This window comes from Podarcis melisellensis (assembly GCF_964234715.1).
Source record: "Podarcis melisellensis genome assembly, chromosome: 12".
NCBI classification, from domain to species: Eukaryota; Metazoa; Chordata; class Lepidosauria; order Squamata; family Lacertidae; genus Podarcis; species Podarcis melisellensis.
Window position 1 is genome coordinate 49,712,016 of NC_138544.1, and position 19,823 is coordinate 49,731,838.

General features: G+C 44.5%; 1 long non-coding RNA gene across 1 annotated transcript; it reads left to right on the forward strand.

Moving 5' to 3' along the window:
* The first annotated feature begins 17,185 nt into the window (after positions 1 to 17,185).
* LOC309353921 lies at positions 17,186 to 19,421 on the forward strand. The gene is made up of 3 exons (XR_014162135.1): positions 17,186 to 17,385; positions 18,211 to 18,553; positions 19,291 to 19,421. It is a non-coding gene; the product is annotated as an uncharacterized lncRNA (long non-coding RNA).
* The last annotated feature ends 402 nt before the right edge of the window (positions 19,422 to 19,823 follow it).

The following is a 19,823-nucleotide window of genomic DNA, read 5'->3' on the forward strand; positions in this document are numbered from 1 at the left end:
ATAAATAAATAAATACTTGTGCCACTAGGAGCCTCAAACCTGCCATTGCTTGGGAACTCCATGAAACAAAAAAAAATCTGAGCAGTTTTGAAAGATTTAGTCCACCATCTTGATTCAAAATGGCTTCCAATTGTATCTAAACATAGATGAAAACCTGCTCCTTGATCTTGGGAGCCATCATGCCAAAAAAACCACCTTAAAATGGGTCCACAGACAAACAACATTCTGAAAGACAGAGCAGATTTACTTATCTCCTCTTTACCAGGCTAAATATACCCAGCTCCCTCAATGGTTTCCAGATCGTTGATCATCTTGGTTGCCCTGCTCCGATCACGTTTCAAGTGTGTGCTAGCACTTGTTCACATTCAAGCCTTGCTATTATTATCAAGTGCATTTTTAACCTGTCATTCTAGGAAATAATCCAAGGCTCTATGCACAACCCCACCTTCCTTTTATCCTTACAACAACTTTGTGAGGTAGATCATAGAACTGTAAAGTCGGAAGGGACTCTGAGGACCATCTAGTTCAATCCGCTACGACCCCATACAGGTATCAAACTTGCAACCTTGGTGTTATCAACACCACGCTTTAGGCCAGGGGTAGGCATCCTAAGGCCTGGGGCCTTCTCAATCCGGCCCACCGACGGTCCAGGAATCAGTGTGTTTGTACATGATTGGAATATGTCCTTTTATTTAAAATGCATCTCTGGGTTATTTGTGGGGCCTGCCTGGTATTTTTACATGAGTAGAATGTGTGCTGTTATTTCAAATGCATCTCTTTGTTATTTGTGGGGCATAGGAATTCGTTCATATTTTTTTCCGAAATAGAGTCCGGCCGGCCCACCACATGGTCTGAGGGATGGTGGACCAGCCCACGGCGGAAAAAGTTTGCTGACCCCTGCTCTAGGCTACTCAGTTAGAGGTGGTGACTGGCCCAAGGTGGCCCAAGAAGCTCCATGGTTGAGAGGACGTTTGAACCCTGCTCCACCCTGGTTTGAATCCAACATTACGACACCCCACTGCTATCCTTCCTCTTCCTTCCCTTCCCCTTTCTCCATTGTCTTCCCCACAGTCAAAACGTAGATTTCAACCTGTCTTTTGTCTTCTGCTTATAAATCTTTAGTAAAGCACCCAAGCACGTTGATGGAGCTCTGTAAATAATGCAATGGCCACAATAGTTCAGTGACTTCACGTATCCATGAGCAGAACAGAAGAAGCCAGAGGAACCTTTCCATCCACACCCCTTTGTACATTCCTCACACATAAACAAGGGGTAGACGAAAGCACAGGAGGATCAGTGTCTTCTACAGGTGGATAAGCTGCTCTCGTTGTCCATAGACTCTCATCGTTTCCTGAATGCAAGTCCTGGTGGTGGTACGATAGGGCTCCATTGCACTGTGCACCCATTCAGTAGGTGGAAAGATTTGTTTTGTCTGATGAGAACATACTTATCTCTAATTATAGCAGCAGAATCCTGAACAAGGCATACAAAGGTAAGTGATAGCACAGTGTTTTCTGAGCTATCCCTGAGTCTGTGCTATCCTTTACAAAACTAGCCAAATGCAAGTGAGGAGGGGGTAGAGTGGGGGACATGGAACAGCAGCTTGTATTGTGTTTCATCCAGCGGCAGAATGTACCAGTTTGCAAACAATGAGCGTCATTAATGATTTGTCATGGCAAAGATGCATCTTCATATTCAGGGCAATGGTCTGTGATCCATTACTGGTGTTGTGGGTGTAAAGAAACCATTAGTGCCATTCTTTCCACGAGAAACTGAATGGTTGATCTGACCTTTAAGACTATATTGCACATACTCAGCCGTAACAATTTCTTAATCATTAAAGAGAGAACATGATAATGGGAAGAGAGATGAGTATAAGGCTCCTTTGTCTTTCTTCAGGAGAGGGCAAGGTGGGGATATACCGTATTTTTTTGCTCTATAAGACTCACTTTTTCCCTCCTAAAAAGTAAGGGGAAATGTGTGTGCGTCTTATGGAGCGTCCAGATCATCGCTCTGGCTCTCAGTGATAAAATCAGATATGTGTTTGTTTGCCCAGCTAAAACATCCACCTCCTACACCTAATTCAATTCTAATAAACCTGCATGGATATTGGACTCCCACAGTTCTTGGGTATTGATCTCCTCAGGTTCAAAGATAGTTGCCCTAATTAAAGTCTTTAAAACCCTTTAGTTGCCTCCACTGGAGAATAAGCCTGTGACTGACAGCACTCTTACCTGGAAAGATACAACTAAATCAAATGCAAGCACAGTTTCCCAGATTGAAGATGATCAATTTAAAGGCAGTTTGCAAAACTGTATTGAAGATACATAGTGTGGAAGATGGCAAATCAAATAATTGACTTTAGCTTGCAAAATATTGTACACAACTTCCCATACTAGGGTAAGGCCATTCATGCTTTCTTATTCAGAAGTTTCTTTCTTATTTAGTAGTTTGAATTTGACAACAATACTCTGCTTGTTACAGTGGGTGTCACACCTTATTTACACCATGTAACAATGGTAATCAGGCTTCAAAATGAATTCCTTAATGTCATATTTCTAAGGATCCACAGTGTGTAGCACCACGTAATCTACACCATTCCTTATTTCTAATACCTTTAATTCTCACCATTAGTGTAGCCATCTTTTTTTTATATATAAAATTTTTATTGGATTTTCACATTTTTATAGACAGACACACACACAAACACAAAACAAAACATATACAATTTCCTCTCTTACTTTCTTTACCCTCTTTCATTCACTTCCCCACATCTCCCCTTCCCACATCCCAGTTTCAATAGTTAATTCAGCAAGTTATTTCCTCTTCTCTCTATTATATTATTATTGTCTGTTCTTAATATTTAACACTTTTTGTTAGGCTCAATTTTACTTATCCCATTTTTACATTGACTCCTTTCTCTAAGGTCGGCCTAGATTCTCTCCCACGAATTCCTTCCTTTTCATATTAAACAAAACATATCCAAATTGAAAAATCATAAATCATAAATTTTTACTATTCTACTCTCCCCCTCCCTCCCTGACCCGGTTCCTGTCCCTTCCCAAATCAATATCTTAAAAAGACAGTTTCAGCCCGGATTTCTCACATCCGAGGCTCTTAGGCCCCAGTTAGTCCCTCTTCGTCGATTTTGTTGTTTGTTAGCCTTCAGTTCTCGAAAAGGTTGTGTCCCCAGCTCCATATTCTTTCCTTCCATCAAATCAGTCAGTAGCAATTGCTGCCAAGGATCTGCCAGTCTCCCATCCTCATGGTTAAAGAAGCAGTCCCAATCATGCTTATTTATTCTTTTATAATCCAATATTTCAGATATTCCAGGGGCTTCTTCCTTTATCTTTCTCTCCTTTTGCAAATTTATAGTCCACTGGTCATCTTCTTTGATTCCTTTGTTTCCTGAAGCTGCAGGCTTTTGATTAATGCTTTCCATCTGAACTTCCTCTCCTTCTTCTTCTTTCTTACCCCCAGTTTCCAAAACTGTCTCTTCTATTTCAGCTGCAGGGTTTTTTCCATTAGCAGAGTCGCTCAATTTAAGATTCAAGGTCACAAGTTGTTTGTTCATATCCGCGCTCTGCTCTTGTAAAATTCCCACGAGAAAGAACATCCTTTCTATCTCTGCCAGTAATTTTCCTTCTGCAGCCATTGCAGTATCTTTTGTTCCCTCCAGGGGGATTACCAGTCCAATAGTACTTTTCCAACAATCCGTTACTTTGTTATTCAAAATTACTTTGTTTCCAGTCAATTCATTTTCAATATATCACCTTTAATCCAAAATTTTTTTTTAAATATTACAGTTCCAGACTTTAACTGCCCGTTTGACAGCTCTTTTGACAGCTGTCAAACTCTTTTTCCCTCTTTTTCCTCGGGCTCACACGCAGGGCACTCCCGGGTCCAAAGAAGGGGGGGGATTACACCAAAGCTTCTAAAATCCCTCTCTCCTCTCCAGCACAATAACTTTTTGGTCCAACTCGTGGAAGTTGTTTTTTTTTAAGCACAAAAGTCTTTCCACCTTAGTGCTCCTCTCCTTGCTTAAATCTTTTTGTGGGGGGGGGGAGTGTGGACTTCCTTTTAACACATCCCCCCGATCGTACTCCAATCAATGGTAAAGTTTTAGTGCCAAATTTTCGTTTTACTCACGGGTTCTTTGTTTCAGTCCAAATTTCAGGAAGGAAGACAGCGCTCTCCGGCCATGGCTCGCGGCTTCGCTCCACTGAGGTAGCGATGGGCTCTCAGCACCGCGCCGCTCCCCAGTCCACTCCGCAGCCTTTAAAAAGGCTCTTCGCGGGTCGGGGAGGGCGTTTAAGGTGCCCACCGAGTCACCAGGTCCGCAGGCTTCAGCGCCTGCGGTTTTTAAGGGTCCCCGTGTCGCCGGCACGGCAAGACCCGTCCTCAACGGAGCCGATTCCCTCCGGAGCTCGGAGGGAATCCGCCATTACCCGTTCGCGCTATCCCGGAAGTCCCCATTAGTGTAGCCATCTCAGCATATTCCATCATCTTCATAAGCCATTCTTCTTTCGTTGGGACTTCCTCTTCTTCCCATTTTTGTGGGTAGACTATTTTTGCCGCCGCCGTAGCATACATAAACAAATTAAACAATTCCTTTGGAAGCTCTGGTCAAATTATACATAACAGAAAGGCCTCAGGTTTCTTGGGAATCATCACTTTAAACATTTTTTAAACTCATTATAAATAATTTCCCAATAGCCTTTCACCTTTGTGTGTCTTCCTACTATCAACAAGGCCTGCTATAAACAAACAGAGAGTTTTTGTCTTCCTTTATTATTTCTCCTTGCATTATGTACTGTTTTTGTTCAGTTTACCCAGTAAAATATTAACAGTTTCTTTTCTCTCTAGACTCCGACTGCATCTAAATGACTCTGCTAACACTGCTTGCATTCAAAAACAACAAAATGGATGCAATGTTGCTGAAGACTAAGGACTCCTGAGATTAAGGGATACCTTTGAATGAGGCCGAATTGACCATAAATTACATAGATTTCCCAAGCCACGTTTTTGGAGCTCAAGAATGATACTGAGCCTTTCCACCAACCTTATAAAGGCTTGCAAGGGCAAAACCTGCCCTGTAATGGAATTTCCAAAGCCATTAACTACTCTTTTAATACAGGGGTTGGGGGGGAAATACGATCAACAGAAAATAAAGGAGCACTTTTTAATTAACAAGGGCAATTACTTCTAATTGCAAAGCTCATACATTTTTCAAAAGGGAAGATATTTTCTCCTTAATTGCAATAGGTGCATTTGAATAGGCAATTAAAAACACATTAAAATGGGGGACTATAGATAACAAGGCTTGGATTTCTGCACCAGGCAGATTAAGGATGAATACTGTGGCAGTACCTCAGTTTCCACTTTACCAGTAACAAGGACCTCGCTTAGTCTTTGTTTCTCTGTTCCAAGCAATGCAAATAGAATGGAGATTGTTCTCCGTTACAAGGGCTTGTTGCAAGTTATGGAGCAGTTCTTCCAGACCACCTGTACACTTACTCTTGAAAAAGTAGATGTTGACATAATTCAGCCTGCAAAACGTTGTTGTGTTTAGTGATTTATTTTAATGCCCACTTGTTAACAAGAGGTTAAAAAGCTGGGGGTGGCATGGTGAGACTTGCAACCCTAAACCCTGGCCAGCAATGCTAGGACTTCATGGAGCAATACAGCCAGCACCACAGCCTCACTGTCAGGGTAGAAGGTAGAGGCAGGACAAACATGCCACTTTGCTGCACCAGCTCCCCGGCTGGCAGAGCAAAGAGGCCCTGATCAGGCATGTTGCCATCATAGGATAACAGCAGCAGCAGCTCAGAATGCAAACGATACAGTCCCAGCCCAGCCCTGCCCCTGAAATGTGCTGCTGGTTGCCAGAAATGGGGCAGGACTGCCAGTGATATCCAGAAATGGGGCTGCTGTATGGGTGAGTACATTGGGGCACTCCTTGCCAGCCGATTTGGTGGAGTCAGGCTGGGCTGAGTGGAGAGACATCTCTGCTCCACTCATACCCCTCCAATAGGGTAGACTGCAGTTTTGAGTGCTCTGTGAATATTTCTCGAAGGAGCTGATAGATCAGGCTTCCTCAACCTCGGCCCTCCAGATGTCTTTGGCCTACAACTCCCATGATCCCTAGCTAGCAGGACCAGTGGTCAGGGATGATGGGAATTGTAGTCTTGAAACATCTGGAGGGCCAAGGTTCAGGAAGCCTGTGATAGATAGATAGATAGATAGATAGATAGATAGATAGATAGACAGACAGTCAGTCAGACAGACACAAACACACACACACACACACACACACACACACACACACACACGGTTTTTATTAGGAGTAGCAGAACTTATACTGGATAAATACTGAAGACTAATCATAGTACCAATTCGGGGAAAATGGCTGCCTAGACACTGGTCGCCGACCAATTTTCATAAGTTTAAAATGATTTTGTGTTGGATTTTATTATTGAGATGTGTCTGTTTGTTACAAATGCTAATTTTAGTCTATTATGCAACATTCTCTTTTTCTTTCTTTTTTTGTATAACTAGTTTTATAATCATTGTATACTTCAGTTATGAGATTCCTATTTTCAGCAATATGCAAGAAACCTGAGCATCATTAAATAGCTCAATAAGTCTAGTTTTACCTGGCTTTGGTGTTCATTGATTTCTTGTTGATCTGATTTATGGCCACACTGACATAACCTTATGCAGAGATTCTTGCAGAATTAATAGTTGAAGGAAAAGTGATTAGAAAGGCCGCTCGTCCTACAAACAGTAACAGATGAGGTGTGTGACTGCAGTTTCTCCCTTCCTACCAGAAATGTAAGATACTGCAAGGTGATTGTTAAGGAGTCTGTAGCCATCCTTAGCTTAAGCATTCCTAAATTCAATGATACAGCTCCACTGCTTTTATATTGAAATAAACATGGCATGCCTGGAGCGGACATAGCAGTTCCTACACTCACGGTGTAAACTAAGGGAGAAAGTGTGCAGAATGGCATTAAACATTCAAATGAAGTATCTTCGTGTTTTGCGGGGTCGACATGCTTCAATTATTTTTTTAAATAAAATAAATAAATCCAAACATTAAAAATAGGGTGGCACGGATTGGCACACTCTGACTTTATGTTTCTAACAAGCCTGCTTCAATTCTTTAGCTCCTGAGAGTGGAGAATGAGAAGCCCACATACACATTGTATTTCAACATCTGTCCGTTGCAATGCCAGCCCCCAATGGTCAGCAAAAAAAGGAGCCGATTTAATTGTGATGACCACCTTGAACTTTCCAAAATTCAAAAAGCATCTCAGAATTGGGTGTTTGTGTGGAGCAGGCATGAAGATTGCTCTGGTTCTCTTCCTACCACAGAAAAGATTCACTTAAACCCTGGAAATTTACTGAAACAATGTGTGATGGCCTGGGATTCCGATTCTGAGAGTGAACCAGAGGAATCCCAGCTGGCACAGGAGTCCCCGCCTCCAGGGCCGGCTGAACTGGGGCAGGGCCTTGATTCTGAGGAGTCTGCACCTGGGCAGGATCCTCAGGAGCAGGCACCAGGTGAATCCATTCTGGCCCCAGAGGTGGTTGAGGACTCAGTGCCTGCAGGTGAGTCTCCCCCTGGGCCCAGTAACCCTTCAGCCTCTCCTGAACTGCAGAGGCTTAGGGCAGAGAGGCAAAGGGAACTGGTTTCTCCCAGGAGGAGTGCTAGCCTTAAGGCCAGGGGAGGCGGGGCTCCTGGGGGGCCGGGACCGCCCCTGGCCTCAGAGAAGATAAAGGCCAGTCAGCCCGGTCCCAGGTTGCGGGAGCAACGTCGTCATTGAAGAGCTGTTTCGGCCAGCATCCAGTCCTGTTCCTCCAGTGTTCCTGTTCCCCGCCCGGCTTCCTGCTTCTGATCTTTGAGTGTTTCTGTCCCCGCCCGGCTCCCTGCTTCGGACCTCGCCTCGCACCTTGTGGACTAATTCCAGGCTAGTGACTCAGGACTGAACTTTGACTACGGTAACAGCAACCTTCCCCCCCCCCCCCCGGGACCAGCACACAATGTCAGGGAGGACGAAACAACTGATTAATTGTCCTTGTCCATTTGGTCCAGCCCTAATATACACCCAGCTTTGCAGCTTGTGTGACAGATGTATGATAGTCACCAACTCGGATGGGTTTCAAAGAGGATTAGAGAAATTCATGGAGGATAAGGCTATCAGTAGCTACTGGCCATGGCATCTGTGTCCGAACTCTGCTGTTCTCGGACTAACTGGCGGGGTGAGTGCTGTTACGCTCAGGTTCTCTTTGCAAGCCTCCCATTGGGTGTCAGGCTTCAGGAAATCAGATCCCTCCCATGGTGGCAGCCCACAATCAGCGAAACAATAAAAGTTCTTAGCAAGCATTTTATTCAATAATTCAGAGAGAACAACGAAGGAATGCAGCCTTCCCTAATAATGGCGTTGCTCCAAGTAAAGACCCACCCCCCCTACGTCTCCCCTATTCGACATCACTCCTGCAGCAGTTAATCTGAGCTTTCTGCCTCTGAGCTCTCTGTGCTAATACCCTCAATGCCCACCTGGTCCTGGGAGAGGTTCAGGAATGCTTTCCAAGGACACTGAGTCTGTCAACTGTCTCTCCCCTGGTGCTTCTCCTTCCTCTTGCTGTTCCTCTTCCAATATTTCCCAACTTCTGCCGTCTGCAGCCTCTGAACTATGCCCTTCTGCAAACCACTGTTCTAAATCTATACTTTCCTCCTGTTCTTGGGAAAGCTCAGGAGAAGGGGGGGCAGTCCTCACCATTCCTCCTCAGTCCAGGCCCTGACATTGGGAGATCTAGTTGGCCACTGTGATAACAGATCAAAGGATAATGCAGCCCTGTGGCCTGATCCAACAGGGCTCTTCTTATGTTCTGATTGATATAAAAGCAAGCCAACCGATGACCCGACACATTGCTTCCCATGCCCAGAAATGATGTCAGCCCTCATTCTTGCCAAACGGTTCATGCCTCAGACAGGTTGTCCAAGTACACAGACAGGCTGAGCCCAGAAGCGCAGGCTCTCACCTGTACCACCAGTCCAGGGGAACAGACCTCCACATGAAAACAAATGCTACTTCTAAATTACAATTTGTGTTCCTAGTGCTCCTGAGTTGCAGCCTGCTATTTGTCTTCAAAAGAAAAGAAAAAAGTTCTGCTGACAGTAGCTTTGGTTTGCAAGCAAACGGCAGCCGTCTCATTTAGGAGCCATACGTTCAAAACACCATTGTTAAAAGCCTTGATTAATTTGCATTTTACTGCACAGTGTGAGATTGCCCACGCACTTATGTACCATTGCTTAACTGGAGAATATGGGAAGATTAATCAAGCGCAATATTTTTTCATTATGCGAATACTGAGGTGACAACTGCATAAATTATGGCACATAAACATTTTTAATAAGAGATGAATGGCCATCAGATTTAATTTTTAAAAAGACAAGTGTAGACTTATCGCCCCCACAAGTAAAATATATGGGCAATAAACAAGCATGCAAACAAATGTTTTACTAGTTGCCCCTAAAATTATTCATATGTATAATCCAGTTTATAATAATGAATACTCTCAGACTCCTTAGCATTATAATTATTGCTCTCTCAAGAGTGGGATGCTATACAACTTTATGGCAAGTTTGTTCTTGCTTTACGACATATATAAATCATCCTTAAGACAGCTGATGCAGTTTTAGGATAATCCTCTTTCTTTCATTGCAGAAACTGAAGATAGACATTGAGGAGTCACCCTTCGCAGCAGCCGTGATGGTTGCCTTCAGTCAAAAGATTTCTTCCCTGTTGATCCATTGCAATATGGTGGCACTGGGACAGGCCGGGTCCCACATTGTTACAATGGGGAGGAAGACCAAACTGGGCCATTTTCCTCTTCATCTCCTTTCTGCCCAGCCCAGAGTGCCAACAGGGAGAAGACTCACCCTTGCCCTACTTCACATTATCAATCTGAAAGGCAGGAAGGATGAGCTGTCCTTGGACCTGATCCAGGAACTCAAGTTGTGCAGAATGCAGCAGCTAGACTGCTGATGTGCGGAAGATGGCTGATAATATGTGAGATCTGCACTGGCTACCTGTATGCTATCAAGCCATGTTCAAGGCTCTTGTATTAGTATGAAGAAAGTCCTGAACCACTTGGGTGCAGGGTATCTTGAGGACCACCTATCTCAATCAGTGAGACCACCTAAAGGAGTGCTGTTGGTTGTCCTCCATGTTATAGAGGCCCAAGTAAATCTCAGGCATTTAGTGTTGCTGGTCCCATGAGGCAGAGCTCTCTCTTCCAGCAGAGATTCGGGCTATTCTGTTTACATTAAGTCCTCCCGTTCATTTTAATGATTGTTTTGTACTGTTTTGCAGGGTATGATAAGTCTTGGTGTGTTTTTATATAGTTTTATACACCACCTTGATCTTTTACATGATATGACAATTGATTATGTAAATAAGTAAGTAAGTAAGTAAGTTACTTTTATAAATAAATGACTGAACCCTAAAAAGCAGCCTTAAATGTCTGTGGACCATCCAAAATGGAACCCAATAATGGAGAACACTCTACCCCTCAAAAGGCCCCTCAAAAGCACGCTCCCCCCTATTTGTGCATCTTTAGGGAGGGATGTTATTGGATGACTGCATTACAATATCTCTACCTTGCTGTCCTTATTAATATTATTTACTGTCCTCTTAGTGTTGTGTGATGAAACACTTTATAATGGAGAACCTCCTTTTACTTGTTCCACAATATATTTTGCTTGCCACAACTGAACGTGAAAGGAATCTATGCTCCATTTCCTTATTTTGTTTTGTTTTGTTTTCCTTTAGCAATTGCTTTATGCATTATTTTCCTTGCTAAGATTAATTTATCTTGTCTTTGATGGCATCTAGCCATATATACTACTTCTTTTTGTATGGAAAAAAATCCAATAAATACCATGTGTGGTTTTTTAAAAAGAGCACATTGTGGTTGTGCATGCACATAAGTGTATTGTGTAATAGAGAGCTACCTTGGGTAATAGAGAGCTATTTGTCCATCTATCCCTGTAATGTCTACTCTGATGGGCAGCTGCTCTCCTGAAATCTGAGATCCTTCTAACTGGAGGAGGTAGGGATATGCTAGTCTACCCCAGAGTTGTGTCTTTCCCCTTTGCACATGGGCTGCTTTGGATCCCAGACGTTGCAGTCAGACTCAATCCCTTGGAAAGCCCTTCATTAAGGACCAGGATACAGAGATTTAGGTAGTTTTGCCAGAGGGATGCTGATGACAATATGAATGGGCTCCACATGATGAGTAAGCTGTACATGCTGGCTGTAACACTGTGATGGCCTGGGAATCTGATTCAGAGGCTGAACCGGAGGAATCCCAGCCTGCACAGGAGTCCCTGCCTCCAGGGCCGGCTGAGCCGGGGCAGGGCCTTGAATCTGAAGGGCCTGCACCTGTGCCAGATCCTCAGGAGCAGACACCAGATGAATCCACTCTGGCTCCAGAGGTGATTGAGGACCCATTGCCTGCAGGTGCTCCTCTCCCAGCTCTGTCAGGAGAAGGTGAGGCTGCCTCTGGGTCCAGTAACCCTCCAGCCTCTCCTAAGCTACAGAGGCTCAGGGCAGAGAGGCGGAGGGAACTAGGTTCTCTCAGGAGGAGTGCTCACCTTAAGGCCAGGAGAGGCGAGTCACCTGTGGGCCGGGACCGCCCTAGGCCCCAGAGGAGATAAAGGCCAGTCAGCCCAGTCTCAGGTTGTGGGAGCAACGACGTTGGAAACCTGTTTCTGCCAGCACCCAGACCTGTTTTTCCGGAGTTCCCAACCATGCCTGGCTTCTTGCTTTGGACCCCACTTTGCCCTTGGTGAACAGTCTCCAGACCCTCGGCCCAGGACCAGACTCTGATCACGCCTCATGGTAACACCCCCCCCCCCCCGGGACCAGCACAAACACAATGGTATGCTTGCCAAGTGGAGCTCTATCATGTCGTGATGAACCAGTCTATGTACCTGGCAAACTCTGAAGGTTGGGGCATGGAGAGGGAGAATGGAAATTTTAATATAATTGTAGGGCTTCATATGTTAACTGCTCTATGCATAATGACCAAGTGTCAGGCTTTAGGGACCCTGCTTCCTCCCCCCATTTGGCTGTAGATAAGCAGGACAAAGTGAAAAGAGCCGCTTACCATTTAAAGAGTCTTTAATGATCACAGCAAAAGAACGAAGCAGCCATTCTTGGAATGAAGGTGTTCCCAATTAAGGTTTCCACCCACTTCCCCCCCAGTTACTTCCGTCTTGCAACCTGACGTTGCAACCACTGTGCTTTTTGTGTAGCCGCCTAATCTTCTCTACCTGACCTCGTACTGGTAGGCTGGACACTTCACAGCGAGAGTGAGTCTGTTAGCTCTCTCTCTCTTCCAGTTCTTCTTCACTTTCCTGTTCACCACCCAAGTTCATCCCAACTTTTGTTTTCAGAAGTATGCCCCTCTGCAAACCACTGTTCCAAATCTATACTGCTCCACTGCTCCTGGGCAGCTTCAGTATCCTGGTCAGGAGCAGGGGGAGGGGGAGGCTGCCACCATTCCTCATCAGAGCAGTACTCCTCAGCCTGGTCTCTGACACCAGGAGTGGTGGGAGGCACCACCCAAGGGGAACCTCAGAGGAGGAAGGCTCAGAGCCAGGGGACACTAAGGAGAGGACAGAGGGAGAGGCTTGGGAGGAAAGACTAGATGCTGAAGAGGCAACAGAGTTTAGTGAGCAGGAAGAGCCAGTGACAGGGAGCAGTTCAGACTCTGAGGCTGAAGCAGTGGAGAGGGGCAAGAGACTGCTGAAAAATCCAGGGAGTCTCCCTCTCCTGCTGTGACAATCTCCACTCCACCCTGGTCTCCAAGAACATGCAGAAAAACGAGGAGGGCGGAACAGAGACCAGAGGTGCACAGATGCAATTTGAGCCTGCTTGGGAAAGATCTGGGAGAGGAGGAGCCTTAGAAAGAGTGGACGGCAAGGACTTTCAGTCCTGGCAACTGCTCCGTAGGGGCAAGACCTGCTGGGAAGTGTTGCTGAGTTGTATGTCATTTCCTTAAATAAAGAGAGTTAACTTCACTGACAACAGAGCCTTGCGTCTTTCACACTGACTCCTCACAGGTGGGGAGCACTTGCCACAGCAAGGACATTTTTTAGAATTGTTTTGGAATTATTTTATTTCCTTGCTGTGGCTTGATTAAACTTTAAAAAGAAAATCTGGTAACATGCCTGGAGCTTAAGTATAATCATTGAGTTTTAACATATGTATGCTGGTGCTGAAATAAGTAAAATAAATAAATGATCAGCCAAGGTGTGCTATCGTGGTCCTCAAATGTTTGGCATGGCTTAAATAAAACATAGCTTCTTAACAGCCTGCATGATTTCTCATTCCAAATCAAATCAAACTACTGTTGACATACTTATTTCTTTCTTTCTTTTTTTAAAAAATGTTTATTCCTAACACTTTCTATGGCTGCATTTATGAACTTCTTCCCTAAGGTATGTGGTTTCTTTAACACACATTTCATGGAGAAAATTTATTCTACTCTGTACCAGATCTGGTTACAGTGCAAAGGACTTGATAGAATGCAAAGCAATTTCTCTGTGCATTGAGCATTTTGAAGTAGTGCACTGGTTCTTCTGCCTGTTTCCTTTTTAGCCCGCCCCCACATCCCAAGGACTTGGGGGTGGATGAATAAAAATTAGGGAAGGAGTGGAATCCAATTCATGTCTCATTTGAAGCTGAAACTACCAAATTTACACCTCCTCGCAGGGCTGGAGCTAAGGTGTGGCGAGGTGGGCCCCCGCCAGGAGCGCAGGCAAGCGGGGGGGGCACAAAATCGGCTACAAATATGTCCATAAATAAATATATTGATTATTGCCTCATAAGAAGAGGTTTTAAATAGAGGGTGAATTGACGGGGTGGAGGAGAGGCGGAAAGAAGAGCTAATTTGTCAGTGGCTAGGGGGCGCAATCTGGATGGTTCTGCCAGGGGCGCAAGATCACCTAGGCTCTGCCATCTGATACAATATATGAACTGAAACACAGCTATCCTTGGAAAGTCACACTTATCCCATTTTTGCTATGCAGCTTCCCAACCAATATTTTTAAAAATCCATATAAGTGTGAATAAAAATGATTTTGTTTGTGATAGTAACAAACTAAAGTACATTGCATTGGGGGAAATGCTTGCCAAAATGTGTACATCGGTCAAAATGTGTACATCGGTCAAAACTGCATGCAAAAGGTGCATTGTTAAGAGAAATTCACGCTAAATTGCTGTTGAATTTTCGTACAGTTAAATAAAAGATCTGAAAATTGCTGCGAAATGTGAAGAATTGGATTTAAGACTGGAAAAATGAGAAACAGAGAGAAGTGAAAAAGACATGTCCCTCTATCCCTAATAATAATATGTTAAAATTATAAAACCCATCACAGTTACTAATCCCTATCCCTGACTATCAAATACCAACTGAAATCATCATCATCATCATATAATAATATAAGTTACCACAAAAGCCATGACTTCCATCAGACCCATGGGGACATTTAGCTAAAACTGAGCTAAAATGCCTATGTGACTGCCAAGCAGCAACATTTCTGTGCCTCAGCTTTTGCATTCCAGTGCAAACACCACAAAACTTTGGGGCATTTGAGTGCCAAAAGCCAATCTATCTATACGTTTTCATCTGACTGTGTTATTCCCCATATGAACATTCTTGCTTATGTGCAATAATTTCCGCAACTATGACATCTTTTAAAAAATGCTTCACCAAAGCAGAAATGAATCTGAATCACACAAGATATGCTATATCTATGTTATCATGTTACTTTCTCCACGCCTATGCCTGAGAAGGACCATGCATCCCCAAATACGATACGATAATCTTTATTGTCATTGTCCCATACAGAGCAACAGAATTGAAAAAATCTACATCAGACCTTCAAAAACCAACAAGCCTGCTATCCCTGCTTGGTTAACCCCCTGAAAACTCTGGTACCCCATAATTAAATACAAAATACTCCCACAGAGACTCCTTACACTGTGTTTAAAACCAAAATTGCATTTGGATAGAAACTGTTTCTCGGGCAGCTAGTCCTAGTCTTTATAACCCTGTACCTTCTTCCAGAAGGCAGAAGCTGAAAGAGATCATTTCCAGGATGAGCACTATCCTGCACTATCTCAGCAGCTTTCTTATGGCACCTGGAAGCATAGATTTGATCCAAGGTGGGAAGAGTGCACCCAAATAACTGTGAACATGCTCAGAAACAAATGCAATATACCAAAGGCCAGAGTCGGCCCACCCATGAAGTGACCACCTCAGGTAGCAGGAACCACAGGGCAGCAGATCTGGCCTTGCCTGCTGCTGCTATACTTGTTGTAGGCTGGAACTGCCGCCTCCTTGGCAGACCCTTCTAATTCTGACTCTATGGCAACCTCTTGGCAAACTGGGAGTGTTCCTGGTCTCTCTCTGTCCCTAGGGAGAACATGGCAGGGGCTGCCCTCTGGGGTCTCCTGGGCTCAGCACCCACCCAGTGTAGGTGGCCATTTTGTGGGTTTGCCTCAGGTGCCAAAATGTCTTGGTCCAGCCCTGCCGAAGGCAAATCTTCCCCTTGTTGGGATAATAATGTATATATCAACTTGTAGTTTCTGTGTGGTTCCCATAAAAATGAGTTATAACCTGATACCCGGCTAATTAAGAAGCATTAATATGATCGATTTAGGCAGAAGCCCGTATTACTTCTTGGTTGTGTCAGCAGCTTAACTGTTGTTTCCTTGACCTACACAGTCTTGGCTCTAAGATGAAGGTCTTAGATCCTGGGCACCCCACCATCATATCATCAGCTCCTAGATGATTAAAGAGTAGTTCCATCAAAACATTTCCATGCCCTTTCACAACCCCATTCAGACTGTTACACTTTCATCACCCCAATCTGCAACGTTTAATTACTTCTCTACTCGACTGCTAATTCTTCGTGCACAGATTGTCCCTTATTCACGGGATGTTGTAGTTTAATGTTAGAAGATCATAGGGCTACCTCACTCAACAATATAAATGAGGCAGAATTGAGAGTTTATTGGGCACTGTGAACTGACTGGTATGAATAACTGTACTGAATCTCAGATATATATCTCACAAATCAAAGTGTGCACAATGTTTTTCCCATAGCGGGGCTGTAAAACTGCCTTACCATTGCTGCAAAGAAAAAAAAACAACCCAAAAGATTTTGCAGATATAACCCTCACTCTCAGCATGTGTATACACAAACTCACACATGCACATGCACACACACACACACACACACACACACGTAGTCTCTCGTGCAAACCCCAAAGAGGAAAATAAGCTGATTTGCACAAACATTTTAAAGATGATATCAAAAATACCACCTAACTGGATCCAGCTAAAACTGGGTGTAAGGTGACAGGAAAGGGAGAGTCTTTAGCAAGGTGTACTGGGGAGAAGAAATATTAGGATCCATCTTGGGCAGGCTGGCTGAAGGCTGATTGGAAAGTATGCCTTTGACTCCAGAGCTGCACTGCTGTGGGGAACAAACCCCTCTTGAAATGACCATGCTGTACCATCTGGACTCCAGAGCCAGTGTTATGTAGTGGTTAAGAGCGGTAGACTCGTAATCTGGTGAACTGGGTCTCCACTCCTCCACATGCAGCTGCTGGGTGACCTTGGGCTAGTCACACTTCTTTGAAGTCTCTCGGCCCCACTCACCTCACAGGGTGTTTGTTGTGGGGGAAGAAGGGAAAGGAGAATGTTAGCCACTTTGAGACTCCTTCAGGTAGTGATAAAGCGGGATATCAAATCCAAACTACTACTCCTCCTCCTCCTCCTCCTCCTCCTCTTCTTCTTCTTCTTCTGGACTCCATGCAGATGGAAGTTGTAAATAGGTGAATAAACCAAATTTCTTAAAGCTACGACAGTCTCCACTGTCTCTCAAATCTCCAAAGGAACACAGACCCTGTGTGAGTGCCTGGAACCCCCTAGAATCTTGCTACCACCCGGCAGAGAGCTGGGGTGGCACCCAACTTTTGTAGCACAGCAAAGAAACATTTAGCATAATGGTCTTTTCTTCTACCAGTGACAGTAAGGTCCAAACCTACTACATTTACAGTCGTACCTTGGAAGTCAAACGGAATCCGTTTGGGAAGTCCGTTTGACTTCCAAAGCATTCGACTTCCAAATTGCAGCTTCTGATTGGCTGCAGGAAGCTCCTGCAGCCAATCGGAAGCTGTGGAAGCCCCGTCGGACATTTAGCTTCCAAAAGAACATTCGAAAACCAGAACAGTCACTTCTGGGTTTTGATCATTAGGGAGCCAAAACGTCCGAGTTTCAGGGCATTCAACAACCAAGGTACAACTGTATTTAAAAGCATGCTTACATTGGCCACTTATATTTTTTTTGGGGGGGGGAGCAGCAGTGTGGCCTCAAATCTGGGACATGCTTCTGATTTGAGTCATAAATTAGTTTCCTGCGGAAAATCGTCACCTCCTGGGTTGCTGTTTATCCCCAGAGGTAATGTTTGCAGTAATCCCAACATTCAGCTGAGTGATGGCAACTAAATGTTGCACTTTCAAGAAACTATCCTCTTTCTTCCAGGATCCTAAAAATGGCGCCTTTGCTGAAGGGTTGCATTCATTAAAGGATCATAGAAAAGTTAGATACATCCCAAGGGATTCAAATTCAGGTCCTCTGGCAGTGAGATTGGGAAAGCTGTATTGAATTTGGCCCTCCAAGACTTTTTATTTGGCCCCTCAGACTCTCCACAACCTACCACCCCGCTTTGCCACCCCTGGCTAGCAGCTTAAACTCTGCTGTTACTCTTGAGGTTACTTGCCTAGGTGGACTGATGGTTTGAATCAATCAACGGGACCTTTATATATCCCCAGTTGATACAGGAAAATGAGAATTTAGCTGGAGCCATAAAAAGTATGCAAGGAAGAGGGAAGTCACTTACTTGCAGGAAGCACACCAAGTGAGTAACATATATACCCTCTCAAACAATGACTTTTGACCTGTTCTAGTGTGTGTCCCGATTTTCAGGATTGCTGAGAGCTTTAAAAAGAAAGAGAACTAAGGCACATCAGCAAAGAGGCACTTGAAAGTTTTGAAATAAAATAGTCCTGTACTCTTTGTTGCAGAGAGAGAAATATGTTGTTTTGATTGTTACTTTTTTAGTTGCGCGTTCCCAGCGATCCCTTTCTATCTAAGAAGAAACATCAAACAACAGCAAAGAAGATGGGAAGAAAAAGGAGGCAGCGCTGTGATCATCCCTATTGTGCTCCCATCCAAGAAGAGTGGCCTAGCTTCATTTTGTTTAGAAAAAATGTCATCAAAAGCTCACAAAAGAATAACACTTGAGTGGAGATGTCCTTGTGGCATCGTCTGTGATGCTGCAATACTTTGTGGAGAGGCTCCTCTTAGCAACTCACATAGAAACCTATGAAGCTGGGCTGAGGCTGACCCATTTTTATGGTACTGATGGTGGCCTTCCTGTTCTCTGGTGCTGATGCAATTTAAAGTAAGTAGCCATGGGCATGTCAGCCAACCCAGAGAATGGTTCTGGCCTGTTTCTTTGGGGTGGGGTGGGGGCATAAACAGCATTGGCTGTCCTTGTGGATGACAGAAGCGGCTTAAGCCTGGTGGGGAGCACAGTCACAGCAGTAGCGTCCCTGCAGGTGGGTCACTGTCTCTTACTGGGAGTGGAGAGGCAGCAAAGCAAACTGTTAGGTTCAGTTGCAGACGACTCTGGGGCTTTACAGGCTGAGGGAGCCGGCGTTTGTCCCCAGACAGCTTCCGGGTCATGTGGCCAGCAAGACTAAGACACTTCTGGCAAACCAGAGCAGCACACGGAAACGCCGTTTACCTTCCCGCCAGAGTGGTACCTATTTATCTACTTGCACTTTGACGTGCTTTTGAACTGCTAGGTTGGCAGGAGCAGGGACTGAGCCATGGGAGCTCACCCCGTCGCAAGGACACAAACCGCCGACCTTCTGATCGGCAAGTCCTAGGCTCTGTGGTTTAACCCACAGCGCCCCCCCCCCACGATGGTGCAAATGCACCGGTGGAGCCAATTCATGCATGTGCACCATGCCAGGATCCCCACTGTCTCCTCCTTTCCACACTGCAGGTCCCCCAGAAAGATACTGAAAACCCACCTGTTCTCCATCGATTTCTCTTAAACAATAGTTTCCAACAATAACCATCAGAAGGCAATTGGAGAAGCAGGCAGAAATTGTGCTTCTTTTTCTCTTCCAGGCAGAAAGGGCTCCTTCAGATGTCTTTTTTTCAGGAAGCAGACCCGCCCTGAAACACAAAGGGCAGCTGTATATGTATAACTACCTTCTAATGACAATGAGGTCCATTTGGTAATGAATTACTCTCAATGTTCTCTGACTTCTGTTTCCAAGAATTCAGCCAGCAGCAATCCCTCGGCAGCTATATGTATTGCCGTTTCCTGGATTTCCTCTACATCAGCAACACATGCATAATTCTTTCTCAATGATCTTATTATATAAAGCCATCACAATTGACCAGGGCTCGGTGTTAACGAGATTTTGGAAGCCATACAAAGATGTGGGAGGGGTTCTAATTGGACTCTATTGGATGCATTTCAGATGATGAGAGCCTTAAAAAAAGAAAAAAGAAAAACAGGCACACACTATGAATCTTTAATCCATTTGTTATTTCGTTCTCCCAACTGCTTCCCTGCACCCACCACACTGCAGAATTACTGCTGGGACCACTGACAGAAATCTGTCTGAAAGGGCCTTTCAGAAGCCAGGCTAAAC